Source organism: Magallana gigas, chromosome 1 (genome assembly GCF_963853765.1).
Source record: "Magallana gigas chromosome 1, xbMagGiga1.1, whole genome shotgun sequence".
Taxonomy (NCBI): Eukaryota; Metazoa; Mollusca; class Bivalvia; order Ostreida; family Ostreidae; genus Magallana; species Magallana gigas.
The window spans coordinates 24,543,332-24,558,859 of NC_088853.1; the positions used below are offsets into that span (position 1 = coordinate 24,543,332).

At 34.0% G+C, this 15,528-nt stretch overlaps 1 long non-coding RNA gene across 1 annotated transcript; it reads left to right on the forward strand.

Moving 5' to 3' along the window:
• Nucleotides 1-5,085: 5,085 nt before the first annotated feature.
• On the forward strand, nucleotides 5,086-14,436 carry LOC117687927 (uncharacterized). The gene is made up of 3 exons (XR_004600728.2): nucleotides 5,086-5,133; nucleotides 11,489-11,609; nucleotides 11,939-14,436. It is a non-coding gene; the product is annotated as an uncharacterized lncRNA (long non-coding RNA).
• The last annotated feature ends 1,092 nt before the right edge of the window (nucleotides 14,437-15,528 follow it).

Here is a 15,528-nt window from a genome sequence, read left to right on the forward strand (position 1 = left end):
ATGTAAATGGTGGATATACAGCCGATTCCCGCTTCTTGTACTTTGTAACCTCTGCGGTCCATTTATCTTGTAGGTACGTAGGCAATTTTGCAACGATAGGGTTTATCCCAGTTGGTGAATCAAAGTGCCCAAACAGTGATGCGTACATAGATTGACGTTTCACAGAGGCTATTTCTTCGACTAAATCTACTAGGTTGTACAGTCTCTTTAAATCGTGGTTACCTATCTTTGTGAAGGAAGATATCTGGCGTCTTAGGGAGCTTTCAATAAGCTCTGGTGCCCCATATCGCTCTTCAAAGTCTCTCCCACACCAAATTTAGGGCGGTCTCTGGGTTGTCAGCATTGCATTTTTTAATGGTCGCTGCCTGTCTTGACGAGTCAATGCCGAGATGACTTACAAGAACGTCCAGTTCCTCTGAAGGTGTCGCACTTATCTCCAGCATTATGTTCTTGAAGGTGAGTTTCCAAGTAAGAAACAAACTGGGATTATCATCATATTTGGTAATCCTGGATAGGATAAGATCCCTTTTTCAGAAGACATTTTGTCATGTCCATACATGTAATTGCATTAGCTTGATTCATAGGAGAGTTTATCATTTGGTTCTCCATGGGAGCACGAGGCTGTGAGTCATTGTTCCCAACGTGTTGATTAGTTTCAGGTAACATCACAGGTAACGGTGATGAGAAGAATTCAGGTAGATCTGGTAAGGAGTCTGCAATATGGGCATTTGTCTGCTGTTGTGGTTCATGAAACAGTCTGGTAGTTTGTACCTGCATTGGTGGGGAGCCTTGATGAAGTTCTTGTATAGTTTGTGGGAAAGGAGCGAGATATCACCCATGATGTTGTGTCGGTTGTCCCCTTGGCAAGCTCTCAATGTATAACTGTGTACGTGAGACGATATCCTAGGCTAGGAGGTTTAGGTCTAGACTGTTCTCTCTTAATGCACTTCTGCCTGATTCGTCTCTATCTCTTCGTCTATTTTGATTGCCTTCAGCTTTGTTTCGAGTTCTGCCCGTTCGCGGATGATCTTAGCTTCTTGTTCTATGAAACTTCTTTTTCACAACAGCGGCTCGTAATTCTGCTTCTTTCATCTTGCAGAGTGATGACCCTTTGATGCTGGGGGCGGATTCAATAACGTATCAATTCTTCGCATTATCAGATCAACTTTACAAAGAACATTTCTGAATATAACATAATGTGACGCCTCTTCATTTTCACTGTCGTAGGTCCTGGTGGCTCTTTAAAAATCTACAAACTTTCCAGAAAGTATATGCGGTCTCGCAACTCTGAATAAGCTCCCTGACTGATTTCAAGGAATCCGGATCATTCCTTACTTCATCTACGTGAGCGGCACACGCATCTAAGTCGTTCTTGATGCTCCGAAGATCTGTCGTGAATTTAGTCACTCTTCTTTCGTATTCTTCCTGTGCAGGAGCGGTGAGTGTTCTTACTCTTTTGATCTCAAAGGTCTCTGTTATCTGTTCTGTGAATTCGCCGTCAGCCATGCTGTGTTGATTTATCCAGACCTCTTACTGTGCACAAACAAGCTTCAACAATTCTTTGCTAAAGAATTTTATTGGCCTCCTCTGTCATGAGGGTAAGAGGCTACAAAAAGAAAATAAGCCGTCTTACAAATACTTACATAAAACAGACAATTCATAAACAGTTCACAAATTATACAATGGCCAATCCATGATATACATTATGTCAAATTATGAAAATACACGAAAAAGGAGTTTTATGACTTTTAAACTAATTACATTTAATAATTATACTGTACTATATCGCTTGACCTTTTGACTTGATATAATCAAAATTGTTACCAAAATAATGTTTCATAAAATATCCTATCCAGATTTTAAATGATGTCAACGCGATGTGCGTTTGTGCACTTTAATATGATTTACAACAATTATGCAAAAATTAAGGATTGACAAAGAATGACACTTTGCATATACAATATTTAGACAGCGATTGACATTTTGCGTAAAAAAAAAACTTACTCTTGAAGGCCATGTCCTGCAAATACAGACTTCGTCTGGCTCCTACGGCTGTTACAATAACTCTCGATGTTACATCAGCCATTGAATTAAACAACTGCACAAGAGCTTGCAAAGCCTCAGTCTTATCTTCATCAGACTGAACCGTATCCAAGTAAGACGTAATCATTGATCCGTAAGATATTTGTCTTAACAACAGTCTCGCACTCATATCTACCTTGCGAAACTCTGAATTATAAGCAGCATTATGCTTGTCGCTAAATCTGAAACGACCCTTGGCATTTCCTGTCTGACCCTTACCCGACTGAGTCTTGCTATCTGTAATGCCCTCTTCAATATTAGAGTCGAGACTTGGCACTTTACAGAAATTTGCAAAATGATCAGCTGCTACGGCATATTTTTCATCATCTCTAGCTCTGAAAGCACAGATTTTGCCTCTAGTCTGCCATTCTTTATCTTTGGGCCTGTATACAGCACAGCGATGGCAATTATGCCTATAAAAATTGCGGGGGTCTTCCCGGATGTACACAACAAACAGAACAAGGACAACGTAAAATTCAAAATCCGGACGGATAAATTCCGTATCATTACATAAAGCCTAATGCATAGTTGCAAGTCCGATGGCTTACTGAGAAAGTCTTAAAAATTCTAAATTGAAAGTAAAAAGGAACCGACAAGACTTTAAATTTGAATCAAGATTTCTGACACAACTAGTTTGGAATGTAAACTTTGTAAATAAATGCGAAACAACTTTACCTATGAATGGCAGGTATTTTAAAAATAATTCCAAATTCCCTTCATGAAGCCTTTTATCACGAAAACACACTTTATTCCTTAACAACGACCCGCTTCGAATTTTCAGATTCAAAAGGAACCGCCATCTCAAAATCTAATGTAAACAAAACAAGCAGATTCCAATCCCGGAATGTAAATGACAAAATCAAACGAGGAGATAATATTTCGGAAATACTAATTTTTTTTAAATTGGGATTTTTCTCATTCCTTTTTATATATTCTATTGTACTGAAGAACGCCATTGTAGTAACAATATGGCAGCTATACAAATTTGTAAAACGTACACCATTTCCTCATATGATGAAGCCCTCAACCAAAATTGTGAAATTCATGACCCCTGTGTCAGGGGTTTGGGCTCTAGGGTGGGGCCAATATTGCCATATTGTTAAAATGTATTAAACTTTTAAAAATCTTTCTCTCTACTCTCACACATGTGGGCAAAAAACTAAATGCATGGTTATGATGTCCACTATAGTATATATATCCTTTACCAAAATTGTGAAATTCAAGGCCAAAATTGTGAAATTCATGACCCCTGGACATGTCACCAACATGGACGGGGGTTGCGATAATTAATAATCAGATAACCTGTCAGATTTTGCATTTAAAACAAATATATAATTTCCGCTATTCATTTTATAACCCAACACATAGATGATGTAGTTATTTAAAGCCTCTACTTGTATTGGTAAAATCAAAGGCCAGAACGGCCACAAAGGCGTCGAGCTGACATTTTCTTTTATATAGAATGATATCAATAATTTGAATTTCTGTACTAATATATATAGTCGTTTATCAAATAATATTAGAATAAAAAAGGAAATAAATTACGTTTTGTGCTGTTTCAAAAACAATAATCAGTATATTTCGTTATAAAATAGGTAGTGATGAGTTTATAATACAATAACTCATCATGGTTACAAAAATCGAAGAAATTTCAAAGTTCAAAAAAATTTATTTTCTTTCTGCTTTAAAAAGTTTTTGCACATTTCACAGGCTCATAATTTGAATACATTATTGTATTCATCCGCCATTTCTTGATTAAGCAAATTTATACTAATGCAATGACTTGTCAATAACCAGGGAGGCAAAGTTGGTTTTTTTGTACACAATTTAGTTGAATAAAAGGAATACAAATCTTGTAATACGTTTAATACTTCAAAGAACTTATTTTTTATGCGCATTAAAAAGGCGGTGCAGTGCATGAATTTTTGGACGATTGCCAATCCAGACGATCGCTAGAAGGCTGCCGAGCATTAGCTCGCGCCTTAAAAAATCCACCATTTTGTATGTTAAATTGCGTCCTGCAGACATGATTAGGAAAAATGCAATTTGTCCCACATAAGGCTAAGAGGTGTATAAATACTTACACGTCACTCTAAGTACATGACACAGGTACACATTGTATTTACAAGTCTAACAGGTAGATGGTTTAACCAATGGTAAATCGATTTACGGTCTAACATCAATAGAACATACGTGTACAACACGCAGTGATTTCGGTTGGCAATATATTCAAAAATGACCCCAATCTAATTAACTTACTCGCTACACAAACATCTACCAACATCCCATAGAGGGTCGCGTCAGTGTGACCTTTCAGCTAACCAATGAAATAACTTGTTCCGATTCGTTGGGTGAGACTTCGAACTTCTCGGCTTTATCATCAGCGTACGTAGATATCCGAGGTGTTCTAAACGAAAGAAAACAAATATGGCGCAGTCTATGACTCCTAGGAAAACGTGTGTTTTTAGAAGATTCGTGCATTGTTTGCGGGTTTTCTTTCGTACAACATGAAAGGACTGCAGACGGTTAAGTAATAATTCATAAATTTTATCAGTCAAAGCTTAAATTGAACTCGGAAAGGATTGAATACATTTAGAAAGTGAAAGATCCGACATCTTACATTGTGGCGGGTTACTAGGATATGCAGAAAATGCTTCACATCAGTTGAGTTTGTCATTAAAACAGATGAGGAAAACAAAGCTGCAAAACAAAAGATCAGGGAAAGCATAGATTTTGTTTATAGAACACAAATTATATCCCTCCCCTCTCCCAGACGGACGTCTGGTACGTCCTGATCCGAACCCCCCTGACACGAGTGGTACTTGCAGTGGACCGGCAAACCCTCTCGCCAAAGTGTCGTTTGTTTCACCCCATTCAGCGAGTTAACGAAGTACAGAAAAATTTGCACCACACCCCGATGTAAAAATCTTCATTCAGTGTCTCTCTTGAAAGATTTATAGTTTTAAACTAAAGAATTGAAGTTTTTTTATTTGTATTTTTATGTTTACAGATCCTGAGCAAAGTCAGTGAAAAAGAACAAGACTTTGCATGGTAAGTTAATGAGTACATATATGTCTAGATTTTATAAGATGTTTAAAAACTGCTTTTGTTGTGTGTGTGTGTGTTGCTTAAAATAGATTTTATAAGAATTGAGACATAGATTTTAATATTTCGGATTAGAGTATCTGTCACAGTGGTTGAATTTTAAAATATATTTTTCAAATCAAATATGTATTGCACAACTGTTGTTATAGAAGCAATCAACATGATATTATGCTAGATGTGCTTGCTTACTCAGTACTCAAACACAAAATTGTCAGGTAAGTTTATGGTAACATAATAAACAAATCACTAAAATATGTCATAATGCTTATTGTGTCTTTACGGCTTAAAATCGTTAACGGTATTGTTAGGTTTTTTATTCTACTGATTCCTACCTTAACACATGTAATAAAGTATAATGAATGTAATTGTGACAGAACCAGTTCCCAAAACAAAGAGAGTCCTTTTCTCTGTCAAAGAGAACAAATTTGACCGTTGTTCCCTTGATAGGAAAGTAGAGGTGCAATGTTGAAATTAAAAAAAAATAATTTAAGGATTACATCTGTTCTTGTTTTATTTTTTTGAGTTATTGTAGAAAAGCAGAATACTACATGTAGTTGAAGTGAATATTTTTGTTTACTATTAGATTTAACTTTGTAACCTTTGTTTTGGGTATACATAATTATGTATTTAAAAAGAAAACAAATCTGCAAAGGTTACTATATCTGACAAAAGAACCTACCCAGAAGGAGAATCCTGCTCTTTTGATTTTTGAGACATCATTATTGTAGGTTGTTCCACTTTAGTTGACTGATTTAATTCTGAATTCTGAAGATTCTTCACACCCTCAAAAATAAGCCTTTTTATTCCAAACTATTGGTCTCTCAATACATGATTAGTGCATGTGATGAATTAGAATTTAGTAATAAATTTGTTGAGATTCTGTTTTGTGTTCATTCTAACATTATGTTACAAAAATTTTTTTGAAAAAAACTTGTACACTAACCACAGAAAGAAAGAGAGAAAGAAAGAGAGATAAAGTTTTCCAATATTTCACTAATTAGCTTTTACAATGACTTTAGACCAGAAATATTAAAAAAAACATACATGTATACATGTACATGTAGGTGAAAATTAGTCATAAAGATCATATTGTTTGAAAAGGTATATATTTATGTCTGCTTTGATAAAAAGTATTTAAATGTATTTTATCATATTTGCATGATTTGATTTTATAATTCATAAAAAATTTCCCTAACATTATCCAGCAACATTAGAATGAGACTTACACCAATAAAACACATGTGTAAACATTATCAGGACTCGAGCTGTGTTTACAAAACAAAGAATTATTCTGTAACTCAATATTTATCTTTCAATTTTTTTCAAAGCATTTAAAATATATATATTACGAATTCTAGACATAAAAAAATGAAAGAAATAATGTTGGAAAAATTTGAGCTCAACTCATGTCTAAGCCCCTTTAAAATCCTCAAATGTCCAGCAATAAATATCTCTATTTCATGGATTATTTACCGAGCTATCTTATTGACCGAGCTATCTTCCAGTAGCATGGACTTCTGCGTGGGTGTACTCCCCTATAACTTTAAAGCTGAACACCGCTCGTAAATAGGCACCGTCACACAGATACCTGGTATATAAACCCTTCGATTTCGTTACACCCGATTGCACACCTGAACCTCGTGGCCGACATGTAGTATTCCTTTCGTGGTCTTTAGATTTTATACATTTTTTCTTATCTTATGTTCATTTTCTGTTCGTAAATAATGCATTGACCAATTTATTTGATGTTAGTTTTCTCCTGGCTTCAAAAAGGTGCGTAAAATTTGATAATTTCATCGCGACCGAGTAACACGGCGAGGCAAAATGTACGTCCACACAGGTGAGACCTCTACAACGAAGTACTTTGAACTGTTCAGAGGTCTGTCCCTTATATAAGAGTTGTAGAGACAGCAGTGATTAAAGAGAAATATGGCGGACAGTGCCTATTTACGAGCGGTGTTCAGCTTTAAGAAAGGGAGGGGTGATCCGATGAACACCTTGAGGAAGAAGAGATTGAATAGTTAACCCTATGTCTGCCAAAATCATATCTCCTAGGGTAATGTCTTACTATATACATGAATCTTTGCACTTGAAAAAAGAAGGAATGTTGTTTCCATCAGACTTTAAACAAAAACTATGCTGAGCAGAGACATGGGTTTTCTGATGGTACTTTTGCTGGTACTTTTAAAGCATGCTTCTATAACTTTCAGTTCTCTCTTTCATGAAATACAACTAAGTGAAAGTAATCATCTTCATAGTTTTCAACCGTTTTTCTTACAAGTTTCTGGAAAGTTTGTTTCACCATTTTCTTCATGAAGAAAACCCACCATAAATTGTTATACCATGCTGAATACTGCTTTCTTTGAGTTGTTTTCTGGCATAACTGATTTTTATTAGTGATGGCCTCGTTTACCAGATTATCAGAGGGGTCATTACACCAGCATATGACATAATCTGCAAGAGACGGTTCAAGTAAGTGAATGTGTATCGAATCGAACTCGAAGTTAGCATAATCAGCTATTTCCCGTACAACAATAACAATATTTTACAAAACTAAGACTTTGTCACCATCTAGAGAGGACCTAAAGCCTCTTTTTAGGCCAAAAGGCTTCTTGACAGAGCCCTCTCCTCAGTTGTGAATAGGCCAGACATTAACTTCATAGTCATGATGTAAGCAGGGTTTGTCGATTTTATGGCTAGCCTGAGAGCCATAGCCGATTCTTCCTTATCGATGATGAAGTTTCTGTTCTTCAAAAGTTTACTCGGCTGTAAAAAATATTTCCCTCTTTACAGAATTGGTGCATGTAAAATAGAAACTGAAAATGAATTCAATGTTTACAGTTTTAAATTTATCAGGATGCCGTTTCAATGTATATTCAGTTTCTAATTGAATACATGTAATTTTATACGATAAAATGCTTTGGTCTTAATCTTTTAATAAATATTGTAAAAAATTTACGATTTACTCATATTGTTCTTTTCTGTAGAGTTATCAAAATCAGAGATATTCTTGGATGGTATCTTCCTTGTAGATACGCAGCACTGTTAAGGTTGCATATGCTTAAACCAAGAAATATGTCATCAAAAACGAGCTACAAATATGATGGTCGTATTAATCAAAACTCGCATACAGCTTTTCCCAAAATAATATTAGCTTAACTCAAGTGATCCATGTGTTACGACACACATGTGCATTTACCGTCATCACGTGACATCGATATTTATAGACATTTTACTATGTCACACATAGTTTTCAATATCGCAAGGGCATACCCCCGTTGTACATTTATTTGTTTTGCATGTATAATTTAAATGTGATCTCCTTCACCCAAAAATCACTGCTGCTTTAATGGAATCGAGTTAATTACAACGCCATATCCAAAAATACACTCGACAATTCATCATTTACGGGGGTATCACGTCATATTTCATCAACGAATAAGACAAATCTGGAGAATAAAACAAAGCAGCAGCATTTTTCAGTTACCTCAAAACCTTCTTGCTTGATCACTGTGTAAAATATCAAAAGTATCCATGCAGATTATGCCCTTGCGAAAATGCGTTGAAGATGATGTACATGTATTTTCCTTAACTTAGATTTCGGCTAAAGGAAATAACTCTGTAGATATAGTGTTGCGGAAATTTGAATTACATTACGAGTATTTTGCGATATTTTCCCTCGGTTGTATTGCTGGAGGCAAAATTGTAACTTAAGTAGAAATAAATATCATACATTAATAAATTTCAAGTGACAGCGTGGGTCAGTAATTCATCAAAAGAAAAAAAAAACATGAGAGATAACCACGACATGCATTACCTCTTTATATTCCATGCGCGGATCCAGAAGTTATTTTTTTTTTTGGGGGGGGGGGGTCGACAGTTATTTGAGTTTGCCAGGAAGGGGGTGGTCCAAGGTATAATTTTGTAATGTAATTTAAATAAATTTGAATTTTGCAGGGGGGATCTGGATCCCCCTAGCTGACACCCCCCCCCCCCCCCCCCCCCCAAAAGAAAAAAAAAATCCGTGCTGATCGTGCATGTATTCGCCATGCATTTTTTCATTTTATTTTTTACCTAAATCAATAATTGGGGAATGAAATATATTTAAAAACACATTCTTTCTCAAAATTGCTGTTTATTTTTTTGAAAGTATTCCTCAACATTGCTGTTAATTTTTAAGAAAGGACAAGCACAAAACTATTACCCTCCCCCCCCCCTCCCCCCTCCCCCCCCCCCTCCCTAATGAACAACTACTCAAACAACAATACTTGAACAATTTAAATTCCTAGATTTTGAGTGTTGATCACAACAACAAATATATTTATTATTCATTTTTCAAGGGAATATTGAAAAAATAAGTCATAGTCGGGACAAAAAAATAACATTGGTTTAAATAAATAATATTTGCATATTAAGATTAATTTTGACTGTTTAAGTTTTAAATATCATAGCTAATTTTAAATATCATAGCTAATAATTTAAAAAAAAAAACAAGAGTTGCAAAATCCTTAGCTCAGATTCAACATTTAAATACATGAACTAAAATTAGGTTTGTATAGTTATAATTAACATATATAATCATGTTGATATTTCTGTTTGGAGGTTATAAATGCACATAATTGTTTTCCTCATACAAAATCATGCCGATGGTGTCCACATAGGAAAAGCTGGGTAACAGGCAGGAACATAGGGAGGTAGAACCAGCCAATTCACCAATTGATGCAGATAGTCTCACGCATAAGTCTACAAAGTTTAACATAACATTATATATTTTACCACTTGCACTTTACAACAGTATAAACTAAACAATGTCAAATGACAAAAAATGAACTTTCACCCTGGGAAATCTTTTTTGATAAAATACAACCCTATGAGCAAAGAATTAGCCTCTGATGTTTATTCAAAGTTCTTGTAAACAATAATGAACACAAAAGATGCCAAGATGGACACACCGTTACATAGAAGAATAATTGGAATTGCCACTTGGACATTTACATGTACATGTATTTTATGTTCTTTCTTCCTAAATTTTGATTTCTATATATATTAAATATAAATATATATTATTATTAACTTTACAGATTTTCTTGTGGCAATTAACAAATGTTCCCAATATACTGAAGAAATATTAAGAGAACTTAATACTCCAAGATGACTTAGATATAAATGTTTACAATAGCAGAAAGAACCCCCCCCCCCCCCCCTTTAAAACAATCTTTATCGTCTAGGGATAATGCTAAGCAATCAATGTTTGCGATATAGTGTATACTCTCAGAGCAAGTTTAATTACATTTACAGCAGAATGAAAACACACAAATACATGCAGGGTAGTCTCCACCCACAGAATATATATGTAAGGCACTGTATTTTTAAGTCTTACCAAAAACATGTTAAATGCAATTGGATAAATTCAACTTAGGGGCTGAAACAGTTGATTGTAATGAGTCACTGGAACAGACAGCATATGGAATCAAACACCATGACACGGGTACCCCGCATCTCTCACCTCTTCTACACAACACAAGTAGTATAGGAGTCTACAAATGAAATACATGTATCAGCTCAGCGTAAATGAAACCATCAAATTACCAGTTATTTAGACTGGAACTCAAATTTTATGCAGCGATACAAGTAAAAGTTAATTAGTATGAAGTCTTTGAGGCTGGCGATCAGCTAATAAAGGTGTGAAGACAAAAAATAGCACCTCGTATTTTGAAACATCAAAGTTATCACTCTTTTTCTTTCTAGATTATGTATTCCGGTCAATTAAAACAAATAAAGTCAAAATTTTACAGTGCACTACATAAAAGCTTTAAATAAAGTCTAAAAATGACCTAGACCATCCAACTCTCAGAGTAGGGGACAATTATTATGGCTGTCACAGTGACCCAGAAAAACTGTATCTTTTCTTCTAATACCTGATCACAGATTTTTTAATTAGTAAATTTTTTAATAGAAAATTTATTTCACCCAAAAGAAGTTCTATTTTTTTTTTCAAGGGTGATGTTTAAATTTTGGTAAATGTCAAGCCGATTAGATCTTTAAACTTCTCCAAAAACCTTCTGTACCGCTCTATTAGGAGTGAATCAAAGAACTAATTTAAATTGGAATGGTAAAAATGTATGCTCTCTGCAAAAGCATCACAAGACATCAGCTTTCCTTGCATATGCATTGAAAATATAGTACATGTTGTACAATCGTCTGAAACACTCCCATTATGAGGATTGGTTTTGTGTACAATATGAAAATGATTTCTGTTTGTTAAAATTTTAAATAAACAGTGTCACAATATTTTTTTTAGATGAGAAGAGCATTCTGTACTAGTATCTACCTGGGTTAGGGCCAAAGAGAAGAAATATAAAGAATAATATTTGATTAAAACTTGTCAATGCCACTTATTTCATATTGATTATGGAGTCCCGGTAAGTTTTATACATGTTTTATTATATTTTCATTCATTTCATAGTTATCTTGTCAAGAGATAAATATGTTAGTCTGAAAGTACAATTATTATCAGACTCAATGGATAAATATATTTCTGTAAATGAAGATATAATTGAATGAAGCACTGACTTTAATTTGATACTGGTTGTATTATGTATTCAGTAATTCTTGAATTATAATGTACTATACTATATGTATTTGTTGAGGCGTCAAGCTAATGCTCGACAGCATTCTAGTGATCGTCTGGATTGGCAATTGTCCAAAAATTCATAATTAGATTGATTCTAAATGCACGATTTTATTTTAGCCATGAAACATCATCAAGAAAAAGAAGATATTGCACCATTTGTCAGCAAGACTTTAGTGACAGATATTTCAGGAGACACACTTGTGAAGAGAAGGCCGAAAATATATCTCAACCGACTCAGTCTAAATGTGATGAACCTATTTTGTTGATTATTTTGTTGATTATGTGTGGGATGTGATATTCCTGCAAGTAGAAAACTTTGTGGTTTTTTGGGTCATGGGGCAACAAGAGGTTGTAACAAGTGTATGAAACAGTTTGAAGGGGGTATAGGCGAGAAGAGTTACGCCGGTTTCAATTTTTCAGAATGGGAAATGAGAGATGCAAAGTCTCATAGAGATATTGTACGCAAGATTGTTAAGTCAAAAACTAAAGGTAAACGAGAAAACTTAGAAAACTTTTATGGTGTTAGATATTCTGTATTATTAGAGTTAGATTACTTTGACCACATTAGAATGACTATTATAGATCCTATGCACAACTTATTTTTGGGAACAGCAAAACGTGTCTTGAACTTGTGGATTGATTATAGAGTTTTGTCAGCTGATTATTCAAAACAAATGCAAGCTAGAGTAGAGAAGGTACATTGTCCATCTGATATTGGGAAACTTCCTCAAAAGTTTGCCAGCAGTTTTGGTTCCTTTAATGCTTATCTAAAAATTGGACAGTCTTATTTTCAATCTATGTTTTAAAAGATATTCTTCCAGTGGATCATTTAGAATATTGGAGGAATGCATTTGTTCTAGCTTGCAAAATACTGTGTACAAGAAGTTTGACTAAAAAAAATGTTAAGGTGCCACACCTACTCTTATTGTCATTTTGTGAAAAAATAGAAAAAGCTTTTGATGGTAAAGGTCTTACCATGAACATGCATTTACATGCACACTTACAAAGATGTATTTTTGATTTTGGACCGGTGTACTCATTTTGGTTATTTAGTTTTGAAAGAGAAAATGGCATACTTGGATCATTTCCAACCAATAAAAGATGTATAGAAATGCAGTTGATGCGAAAGTTTGAAAAAAGTATGCATGTTTTTGATATTTCTTATAACGAAAATGTAAATGATGACTTCGGTCCAGATTTTTTGAAAATGTTATCATTGTATGATGAAAAAGACAGGGGTTCTTTGCAACAGATGAAAAGTGCTTCAAAAATTTTTGATAATATGAAAATGTCATCAAGGCACACACGCTATGATGTATGGTACTGGACATTTGATACAGATAAATGTTTGTCATTTTCTTCTACAAAAAACTGTACGTTAAGTGAAAAAGAGACTGAATACCTTCAACAGATGTACTTAAAATTATACCCAAATGTGCCACATAGTTCAATGGTTGTATGTATGTCATGCAGATCAGTAAAAGATGTATCTATTTTTGGTTCAGTGCTAAGAGTTAAGAATGGACGGAGTAGCCGTTCATCTATTGTTGTAGCAAATTGGTGTGCTGAAGATGGCAAAATTGCAGATTTTGATGATATGGAACTTGATTCAATACCTGGTCAAATATTAAAAATTTATTTGCATAATGTTATTATAAATGGAAACTCTTCCGTCCATGTAATAGCGAAAGTTCAGTGGTATGGAAAGTTAGAGGAAGGTATTAAATTTTATTATGGAAAACCAGTGACTGTGTGGAGGAACAATATTTTTGAACAAGAAGGTCCAGCATCATTTATTCCTGTTCAGAGAATAAGGTGTAAAGCCATTGTATGCTTTTGACATTGTTTGTGGTGAAAGAAATGTTATTGTAATTGTTTCAAGAGAACGATTTCTTAGCTGATCTGTGATTGAATTAAGTAAAAAAAGTCTTAAGTTTATGTGGTTGCATAATTATATTGAGTATCAAATAATTGTATATGTATTTTTTGTCAGGCAAATGCAGTCGAGCACACATGTTTTCGTGTGAAGCTGGACACATGAAAAATACATACTGCATTCATATTCACATTTTCGTGAAGTCGAGCGCACGTTTTCGTGAGAAGCTGGACACATGAAAAATACATACTGCATTCATATTCACATTTTCGTGAAGTCAAGCACATATGTTTTCGTGTGAAGCTGGACACATGAAAAATACATACTGCATTCATATTCACATTTTCGTGAAGTCGAGCACACATGTTTTCGTGTAAAGCTGGACACATGAAAAAAAATACTGCATTCATATTCACATTTTCGTGAAGTCGAGCACACATGTTTTCGTGTGAAGCTGGACACATGAAAAATACATATTGCATTCATATTCACATTTTCGTGAAGTCGAGCACACATGTTTTCGTGTGAAGCTGGACACATGAAAAATACATACTGCATTCATATTCACATTTTCGTGAAGTCGAGCACACGTTTTTGTGTGTATCATTATTTCTTTTTAACATTTTTTTAAACATTTTTTTATAGTGTGTATCCGTATATGCATTTTATTAATTAATTAAAGCAAACAACAGATGTGAACTCCATGATTTCTTTTATTTATCACCACAATTATTTTATATTCAGCAAAACATTATGCAGGTTATATATACTTGAGTTTTATTTTGTACAATAAATTTTTATAATAAGAAATTTATTTTGCTTTTTTTTTTTTATAAAAAGATGCATTTAAACGTAAATTATATACAGTACTGAGCTAAATAAAGTTCACTTATAATTGAGACATAAAGAGAGGTAAAGATGATATAACGGTTTGTTTCGTTGTTTTTAAGTAGAAGTTATGTACTGAAAATTAAACTTACATGCAGTGAAGTTTAGTATAAAACATTTAACCAACCAGGTGTTGAGAAACTGAAAAAAGTTAATATTAAATATCACCTTTAATTTTGTGTAATGTTGCAACAAAGGTAACCATTCCTTTATCTTTCTTTGTAAACATAAGATAAAGTTGATCTTTATCTTTGATTGAGACGTAAAGATAAGTAAAGGTAACCTGTTTCTTTGTATTGAAGTAAATGTAATGTAAATAGTAACTTTACATTCAGTAAAGTCAATGTAAAGTTCAACCTGATTTTTATTATACCTTTACTGACCTTAACTACCAAAGTAAATATTTGTAAAGATGTTTTTTCATGCAGTGAATTTATTGTCAAACTTTGATCATTAACTTTCATGGAACATACACACAAACTCCTACAAAGTTATCATAGATGCAAGGAGAGCCTGCTTGGAAACATGAATTTTGGTCATCCAAGAACTCAAAACATTTGATACAGTCAGGTTGTTTGATTGGTTCTCGTGCAGTGAACTCTTCGCAAGCTCCTATGATGATCCGTCTGCTGACTAAATGGTAAAAAAATAATCAAAATTTGTATTTATGCCATAGGAAAGGTACTTAATATCTAATCCCAATAGACGAATTTTCTAAAGGTTTGTGACATTATCAACGTTGCGAATATTTCTGGTTGTAAACCTTATAATGTTAAAAAAAACCATGAGTTCCATGGGCCATATCGCAATGAAATCAGTTTTATGGAGTTATAAACCAAATATCTCGAGAGTGTAGTTAACGGATAGTGCATACGAAGATTTTAATATTTGCTTCAGTTATTCTGATGTTGAATAATGAGCCACTTTTTAACAGGACAATTTT